Source organism: Paramormyrops kingsleyae, chromosome 22 (genome assembly GCF_048594095.1).
Source record: "Paramormyrops kingsleyae isolate MSU_618 chromosome 22, PKINGS_0.4, whole genome shotgun sequence".
NCBI lineage: Eukaryota > Metazoa > Chordata > Actinopteri > Osteoglossiformes > Mormyridae > Paramormyrops > Paramormyrops kingsleyae.
The window spans coordinates 19,014,503-19,023,768 of NC_132818.1; the positions used below are offsets into that span (position 1 = coordinate 19,014,503).

General features: G+C 42.1%; 1 long non-coding RNA gene across 1 annotated transcript; it reads right to left on the reverse strand.

Moving 5' to 3' along the window:
• Positions 1-2,437: 2,437 nt before the first annotated feature.
• On the reverse strand, positions 2,438-3,609 carry LOC140581624 (uncharacterized). Its single transcript, XR_011984727.1, has 2 exons — positions 2,955-3,609; positions 2,438-2,646 (listed from the first exon to the last, which is right to left on the reverse strand). It is a non-coding gene; the product is annotated as an uncharacterized lncRNA (long non-coding RNA).
• Between the last annotated feature and the right edge of the window lie 5,657 nt (positions 3,610-9,266).

A 9,266-nucleotide genomic window follows, 5' to 3' on the forward strand; every position in this document is an offset into this window, starting at 1 on the left:
TTTCGTTTTACCTGATTGTTGTGTTGTTTGTGTTTATGTCATGGCAGCCGCTGTTGACAAAGGGCACGTTGCGTTCTGAGCATGTGTCTGTCGGGAGGGTAAGGAGCCCTGGGTAGGCGGCACCCCGCTCACTCGCTCCCCTTTTGTGTGTGTCTCTCTTTCTCTCTCTCTCTGTTTCTTTCTCTCTGTCTCTCTCTGTCCTTCTCTCTGTTTCTTTCTCTCTCACTCAATCTGTCTCTCTTGCTGTCTCTCTCTCTCTGTATCTTAGGTTCTCTTTCTCTGTCTTTCTCTCTCTCTCCCTCCCTCCTTGCTGATGCCTGGACTCCAGCCCAGATGAAGGATTCGGCACCCTTCCGCTGAGCATCACCCCCCCCCCCCCCCCCCCGCTACAGTAGCATATGATCCCCAAGAGGAGATCAGTGCACTCAAAGCCATAACCCCACCGCGCCCAGCACCTTCTGGGTGTGCTGAAAGGCGAGCGAGTCAGAGCATCGCGAGCACGAGGACCCACGACAGACGAGCCAACCCCGTTTGGGCTAGATGTCCTGGTGTGGGGCGTGTAGGAGCATCGGGGCACATTTTCACACACGTGACACTGAGGTGACAGTGCTATCACAACCTGCGTCCGCACGCAGGCTTCAGAAACGTAATCGAATAGCATGGCAGCATGAGCAAGGGCATGATGGGCAATTGTCCAGGACGGCATCTTCTGACTTAGGAAACCACCAGCGCGTCACTTCCTTGTCACAAGCTAGTTACAACAATCCTGTGCGCCGGTGGTTCGGGGAGAGCCAGACGCTGTCAACTGAGGTCTGTCAGGACTGTCAGTCGTACTGCAGGAAAGTCGGGGATAAGGGAGAATAGCAAGAGGCCTGTCTCATGCCGACTGTCTTCCACTTGATAAGTATTCAGTCAGATGTATACCCACACATTATTAACATTTTGTCTTCCAGGCCTTTCCTCCGAAAAGGGTTTTTTGGCATGTTTTTAGTCGTGTCATATTGATAAAGGTCATCCTGTTACGGTTTTGATTTGATGTGAGAAGCCGAATGAGATTTCACCCAGAGGGTGTGTGTGTGTGTGTGTGTGTGTGTGTGTGTGTGTGTGTGTGTTGTGGGGGGGTTTGGCAGCAGTAATGGCCTTCCAGTACTTTTCTGCCACTCTTCATTCAAGCTCCTGTAGTTACACATCTGTTTTGCACTAGAGAAAGTCAAGTTAAGCTAAGTGCTTTCTCACTGGGGAGGACCCTGTTCGACTTTGAATCTCTGAGTCTATTAGGCCGACTCCCTGTACCATTCACATCCCAAATGGCTCAATGCCACAATCTCGCTGGCTGATACATTATAGCGCCGCCTTCAGGTGTTTGGCAGCATTACTATAATGTTTAAACGCGTAACACCGCCAACACTGGGGCAGGAATGGGGTGAGCTGTTGTTTAGAGATGTAGACGTAATGTAAACTTGGTGATACAGGTGATAGTTTTTGGGAAATAAGTGTTTGAGAAAATGTTTAGGCTAGAATCTGGCCGTATTGTTTATTGATTGATCGTACCAATGTGTTTGTTCCTGCGCGTTGAGCTTGTTGGGACCAGGGTAAGGTTTTTATCGTAAAATAAAACTGAAAGGAAAATGCAAACTAATTTAAAATATCATTAACTGAAATACAATGAAAACTATATTTACCAAAACAAACATGTCGGACATTAATAAGCAAAAGATTCACCACCGACGTCTTTTTACCCAGTTGAACCACAATGTCTCCTCTTTTAAGAGATGGTGTAGATGCTAATTAAGCTGTCCCTTTCTTCACCGCGACATTAGTACGTATTGATCCATAATTTACCAAAACAAGAACGTGATGCTCAGCTAACCGAATTTAACAAGCATAAAGATACGTCAAATTTATACAGATTTCTACCTTCTGGGCATCACAATTAATACGCATCTCATTAATATTTTAGCCATGCTACTAATTTACGTATCGAAAATAACATCCGTATAGTGCCGAAAAGCCGCCGTCCATTAGCCTACCCAGCTGGCATTTTAACGTGGAGTCAGCGTTGAATCAACGTCAGGTGTCAGTGTTGGATAACCGTTGGATTTTGTTTAGATTTTGCAAATCTAATCAACGTTGAAATAGCAACGTCATTCCAACGTCACGTTTGTCAACATAGGTGAATTTGCCAACATTGAATCAATATTGATTTTAGTTTAGATTTTGCAAATCCAATCAACGTTAAAATTTCAACGTCACTAAAGTCCTGCTTTTCAACAGTTTATTTTGTTAAACTGTTTTCACTAAAGTACTGATGTTTTCAACAGAACAAACACCTTGAAATGGATACATAAACGAGTTAGTGGACATGCAGAGTCAGCTAGGACAAAGCCAATTGGTAAAAGAAAGACCAGGAAGAAGATTAATAAAGACATTTCACTGATTAAAGAAACATGCTTTATTACGTAAAACATTTTACACAAACACTTGTTGAACTAGAACAGCCCAAACACTGGGCCACATTGAACATGGCTAGTTATTTTTCCATTTTTCTGCCACCGCCACCCATCCTCTCTGGTGCATATTTTAAATATTTGGCCATGTGTTCATTTATTTTTGTTGTTGTAGTATCAAATGAGCTGAACACCACGTCTGGAAAACAAAAAAAACAAAAACTTTGTTTAGTTTATTTTTAAACCTGTTTTACAAATGAGGACGTCCCCAAAGGGAGTTTTTGACAGGTTTATCTCACTTTTGGGTACAAATTTGTCCACAAAATATAGTTAAGTCACACACACGGACACAGCGCTTCGCGGTTAAATTAACTTCTGCCCACATGCACGCGCGCACACACAGAACGTTCGGTTGGCGGTTAAACGTCTGACCATACACACAATACGTATTAATATGTGGGCCAGAGTCAGGCACACTCAAAATGTATTTAGGAAAGTTCTAGTTACCGCCAGATTCCGTCCAAAACGGTCCACTGTCAGAGAATCTTCTAGCCTGAAGATGAAGACGCAGACCCACTTCGCGCATGCGCAATTGTCTGGGACCGTCAGAGCCAATAAAATCCAGTTCTAGTCACTGCCATTGTGTGATGGACACCCGCCGTCCTGCAATCAAGTCCTTGTATTGCTCTCAGTAAAAAAGGGCTTTTTTATGCTTTTATATTGTCAACAACAGTATGTGTCATATGTCATATAAAAAAAAATATTCACATACCTCAACAAGAAGAACATAAAAAAAAGAAATAAATATTTATTATAAAAATTACATAGGATTACAATGCAATTTTTACTTTAGGTCAGCACCAATCCTTCTATTTTATTATTTCTTCTTCTTTGTCTTTCGGCTGTTCCCTTTCAGGTGTTGCCACAGCGAATCATTTGCCTCCATCTAACCCTATCCTCTGCATCCTCTGGTTGTAAAAATAATGTTGATTTGACGTACAACTCAAATTTTATTTATATTTCTATGTTGAATCCATAGTTAGTTAACAACACCATTTCAACCATTTGGTATTCAACGTTGTTTTGACGTTGAATGAATGTTTTTTTATAAACTGACATTATTTCAACCACATTTAAACGTTTAAGGTCGGTCGAATGCCAGCTGGGTACCTAAAGCTCTGCAATAACATAGTTTATTGTCAAATAAAATTAACTCAAACGGTCTATCTGATTTTCTGGAGGAAAATTAATGGTTTAGATTAATCGACCAATCAGAAGCAGTGGATAGATGAATCCATAATATAGCCTACGAGCCACGCTCACCGATAACTCGTCTTACCCCACGTGTGTCAGGGGACAGCTGTAGATTCCTGTAATTCACATCACTGGGTGTCCATTTATCACCGTTTAGTCTGAATAAACAGGAGGGTGGTAGCAAGTTTCAGGGTATCGCGTTCTTCCCCCCCTGTCACGGGAAGCTGCCGCGTGACAGGTAATCAGATTTTTTTTTTTTTTTTTTTTTTTAAAACCTCGTCATCTTTTCCATTCTCATCAGTGACGCCCCCATCCCATTTGAACAGGATGGGAAATAAGATCCTCTGACAACATAACTGAGATTTAAATATTTCACGCTGTGTGCTGCTTGTAAAAGAAAAATAGAATTGTCGACGTGGGAAATAACAGGAACGAGTGAAATAAAGGAGGGTAAAATGGTAGAGTAAGATTTTGTTAAGTTCTGTGTAAGTAGACCAGTGGAAAAGCAGCATTAATGATTTGCATAAACTGAAGTTTTGTACGGGAGATTACAGTCTTCCGTCCACAGTGATCTGTCAATATGAACGACAGCAACGTGTCTTTATCATCACACCCCCGGACTGCTACCCCCTGGTGCCCTCATAATCAGGGGTAGAATTTTTATTTCTGCCCTTCCCCGTCCCCCAGATGGTTAAAAAGCTAAACAAATAGCTAGCAGGTCGTAGCTAGACGGCTAGGAGATCATGCGGCTTCAGCAGCTCCCGAATAAGGAACGTTTATTTATTATTCAGTGTAGTGACTGTTTTGCCCAACAGGGGGACAAACCTCTGGGACCCCACGCAAATGTGTGGTTTGTAGTTAAACTGTTCCTAGTAGCTCTCGCATCTCCTACATCCCACATCTTGGGAGTTGAAACCTTGGCATCACTTAACGGGTTTTCTAAATTTTGACTGGAAAAACCATGTAAGATCAATAAACCGAACTGTGCGGCGTGGGCGTGCCTGGATGCTTTATTTGGGATACATATTTAACAAAACCGTGAACTGGATCATAAACAGAAGACACCAGAAATATACACAGCAACACAAGACACATTATGAGAGTTGTTGTATTGCAATCATCATTTCAACATAAAAGCGCTGCCGTTTTTGTCATCAGAAACAATAGGGTTTCATTCATTCACACACACGAAGTATTTAAGCATTTTAAAAAGTCAAACGCACACACCCCCAAGCCAGATTCCAAAAGCATCTGACATCTCCCAGTGCTTTAATGTTTTTTGGAGATGAATTATTTACATATTTAAAAGATTACTTCAAATGCGACATGTGTTCTGCAACAACACTGCGATGTTCATGTTATTTCAGAGCTACTGGCTTGTGTACTGGTTTATGATATTTAGCTTGTATGTCTGTCTGTCTATCGCATTTTTGTTCCTCTTTAATCACACAAATAGAAATGGCACTGGATTTAATCAAGAATATAAAGCCTGCTATAATTATAGATAGTAGGTTAAAGTACCTTCCATTATATGTTATTAAAGTACTATACAGGCTTCAGCAGACAGAATTAAAATAACAAAATCCTTATATAAATGATTATATACGAATGACCCACTGATGTTAACGTAATTGAAATGTTGCATCTAGTGTGCAGTTCTGTGGTCCAGTCGGGATAGGTGTGTTGCTCTTTGCTTTAAGTTACAGCCGTGAGTAAAGGCTAACATCCGAGTGCATTAGCTGAGAGAGTCGTGGGGGTGCGGGGGGGGGGGGGGGGGGTGTCAATGGTAGTGTTTTCCATAATGCATCTCCTGCTCGCACGTTAAACCAAGACATCCGAGCGGCGTATCAAAATTCAAGTGGACTCTGAAGAGACAAGAGCTGCATTGTGCTGCCCGATCATTGCTTACCGAGCCGTGGGACTCCATGTTAGGCTGGCCAAGACATATTTCCCTAAAATTATGCTGTACGGAGTAGCGGTAACAGCCTCATGAGCGATTCATGCTGGATGACCAGAGAGTGCAGGTGGGAGGTAGGGGGGACTTGACCAGAGGTGACCCCCATAGCCCGCAGTGGCCCAGACACCTCGCTAAAGTCTCAAGCTTGTCTTCTATGGGTGGCTCCTGCAACCGTCACCCTCCTTCGGACCGTAGCCACTTCACACAGCCGTCCCACTGGAAAGTGTCACGGGGGGCTTCGAGGACCCCAGACGCCTGGAAGAGTGAGATAAGGATCGCTGCAATAACGCGCCGCTGGCTCTGGACTCTGTAACGCGTCCTTATCCACGGATGCCTCCCCCAAAGGCACCCAGAGGATGTGTTCAGATATCGGCCCGTACTGTTTGGACTCGCAGAGGAATATGTGCCAAATATTCCTCTCTTTGCCACTTCTTCTAAATGCCTGTTTAAATTTGGAATAGTATACAGTTTACTTGCATGGTGGCACCAGCAAATTAATCAATATACACTACCAACACTGGTGAAATTGCATTTGACCTTGTACAGGCGTGACCTGCCACACCAGACTGTAGTTTGACGATGGTGTGATTAAACATGTTAGGGAACTGGACAACAGATACATTTTTTAGTGTGGTATTGACGTGCCTAAAGTTCAGATTCAAATCAGAGGAGGAGAAAACGTTCGCGGATGATCCCCCTCACAGTGTTGAACATTTCAAAGGTTATCAACACAAAATTTTGTTTTGCTGTTTTATAAGCATGCTTTTTAAAAGAATGTTAACATAAATTATCAGTGTAAATATGAAAACTCGCACGAGGCGAATCGCTGAGCAGTCTCATCGTGTTCTTTCAACGCGTTGAGCCAAGCAGAAATACATTTATGCATGGCTTCAAAGCTTGTGAAAAAACACCTCAACCCCCCCCGCACAGATCATCTCCACGTTCCTTTGACTGGCGAATGCTAACGCTTGATCAGGTGAATTCGTTTCAGTGACTGAAGTTTAAAAAAAAACACAGGGAGTCGGATTTTGGAAATGTGATTCATGGCGAACTAAAAATATCTAAACAAAAAGCCAAAATGAAGCCCGGCTGTGTTATGTAGAGAAACAGGAGACTGAGATGAGGAGTCATGTAGGCGATAGCGCAGCGACACCAGAGGGCTTTAACTTATTTGGACTTGTCCCGCCGATGTCACCATGACAACTAGACGACGCTCTCCCTCAGGCTGTTTTTCTGCTCTTTTCTGCTCATTTCACGTGCCAGCGCCCATCGTAATACGGATGTCTGCCTAGAAACGTTTCGGTTTTCCTCTCACTGTCTTTTGCTCATCAGCGCCACAAGACGCTTTAACATGAGAGTCATCCTGTCATGACTCATGCCCCTCGGATCTCCGGTACCCCCAAGAAACACTTAAGGAGTTTATGAGGGTGCCATAATGTAACCCACTGCTACCACCACGTGGACAGTTAGTGAATTACGCAAGCGGCGTTAACTTTTCAGCTACAGCACGAATTAAAACGTAACCCCCGTTAATAACCGTTGATGTTTGATATAAGCAGGTCCGTATTTTAATTACAAACCATTCCTGGCAGATAAATGCACAGTCATCATTATTTTGGCCTCAAATTAGCCTAGTAGCATCCTCTGTATTTTATACTAGCTTATAAATTGTGGTGCAGTTTTCATTTCCCATGACACCGATTTATCTGTTTAACGAGTTCCATGCACATAACAAATGTCTTAAAATATATAAATATATTTCATGAATGTATTTCTAAATACCTAATTTTATATTTATTATAGCATGTGACAAGGAAAAATGCAATAAGTAAAACAGCCCTGGAAATTGTCACAGATGATTATACCCCCTTGGATCATTAAATACTGATTAATTTTTTTTATTCACACTAAAAACCAGACCCGACACAATTTACGAGCAGTCATTAAAGTAAACTAGATTTGTAAAATGGAACACATCTGGTGGTTTCAAGCCCAAAGAGAAATCTTTGTAAGCTGCTTCCCTGTTATCCCATGAGGCGGATAATGTGGATAAGAATGAAGATCGATAAACCAGCTCTGTAATGCAAGCGAGGATGAGTGACTGGAAAAATGAAATGTTCATATATTGCTTGATAGGTTAGAAGAGGTATATTATATAGCATTATGAAAAGCACCGCACAGAATATAATTCTGTTTTTCTTATGTCTTCCTATTCCTCCAGCCATATACAGTCTTTGCTCTGAAAATGTAATCCATCCACCTTTTCGGATCCAGGTTAACCGTGATCTGGAGCCTGTTCTGCAGGGCAGGTGTCAAAGTCAGGATATAGACCCCACAGGCAGAACCTGGTATGAAGAACTGAATCTGCACCTTCTGTCTGCAGGTAGAATGAATCATCTGAGGTTTTTGTGTCCAGTACATGCAGGTTCTAACAGATACTTTGCACTTTAGTCAGCTGTGTTGTTAAAACTCATCCATCCCTCCATCCACCATTCCATCTCATGGCTGCTTCTCAATGTTGGTAGAGAGCCTCGTGTTAAACTGTGTGCGAAATTATATGTGTTCAAACATGTACATTGTCCTGTATTGTCTTGCATGTTAAATGTTGTACCAGGGCACAACCACCAAGATAGATTCCTGGCATATTTATCATAACTTCAGGCCCGGCTCTTGCTATTGGCCGCACGTGGAGGGCAGAGCCAATGAAGTTCTTTCTGATTTTGAGTATAGAAATGTATTCAGCTGCGAGACCAGCGGCACAGCGGAAGGTTAGATGTATAGCATCTACGTTCCGGTGTGTTGCTCAGTATGTTTGGGATCTGGGGTGTATCCGGAAGGTTGTGGGTTTGAATCCCGTAGCTGGCGCAGTAATCAAATCACATCTGAGCCCTTCAGCAAGGCCCTTAACCGCAGCTGCTCCAGTAGCACTTGTATGTTTCTTTGGACGAAAGCATCTGCTAATTAAATGTAAATGCTATTCAGTCCAGTAAACATGCAAGTGATAGAAAGAATCCAACATGGATAAACACTGAGTCACAGCTTCCACTGATAAAGATCCTGGTTCCATGGGGAGAAAGTGTTTTTCTCAGTTTTTTTGTTCAAAGAGATGCTCTACTTAGTATCATCAGTATGATGCACAGAAAAAAAAGTTTTAATATTTATAATGCATGTACAATATATGCATCATGTATTACATACATTCTTAAAAAAAGATGAAATCATGTTCAGATAAAGGAATTTGAACCATTTTTTCCATTTTAAGTCATCTTCATTAAATTCGGAATTCCTGAGAAGAGCTGACACACAAAGTGCAGGCAGTACCACCTCCCACCAGTAGGAGTCAGCACTTTGTGCTTTCTGTCTTGGGGGAATGAATGTACAACAACATGCCCAGCTTCTCAACAAGTGCATAATTATGGCATTTCATAGCTGAATTTTGGGCCAGTTAAAGAACTGGTCACAATGTTCACAATGTAAGGGAAAGTTGTTGATTATAGACCGTTTATATTCTGTTTATTGGCTTAGGAACTGATATATTTTATCCAATGAAAATTAGTCACTTTATCCTATTTATTTGATTATGCTGGAGAAATTGAGGTCAAGTGTTT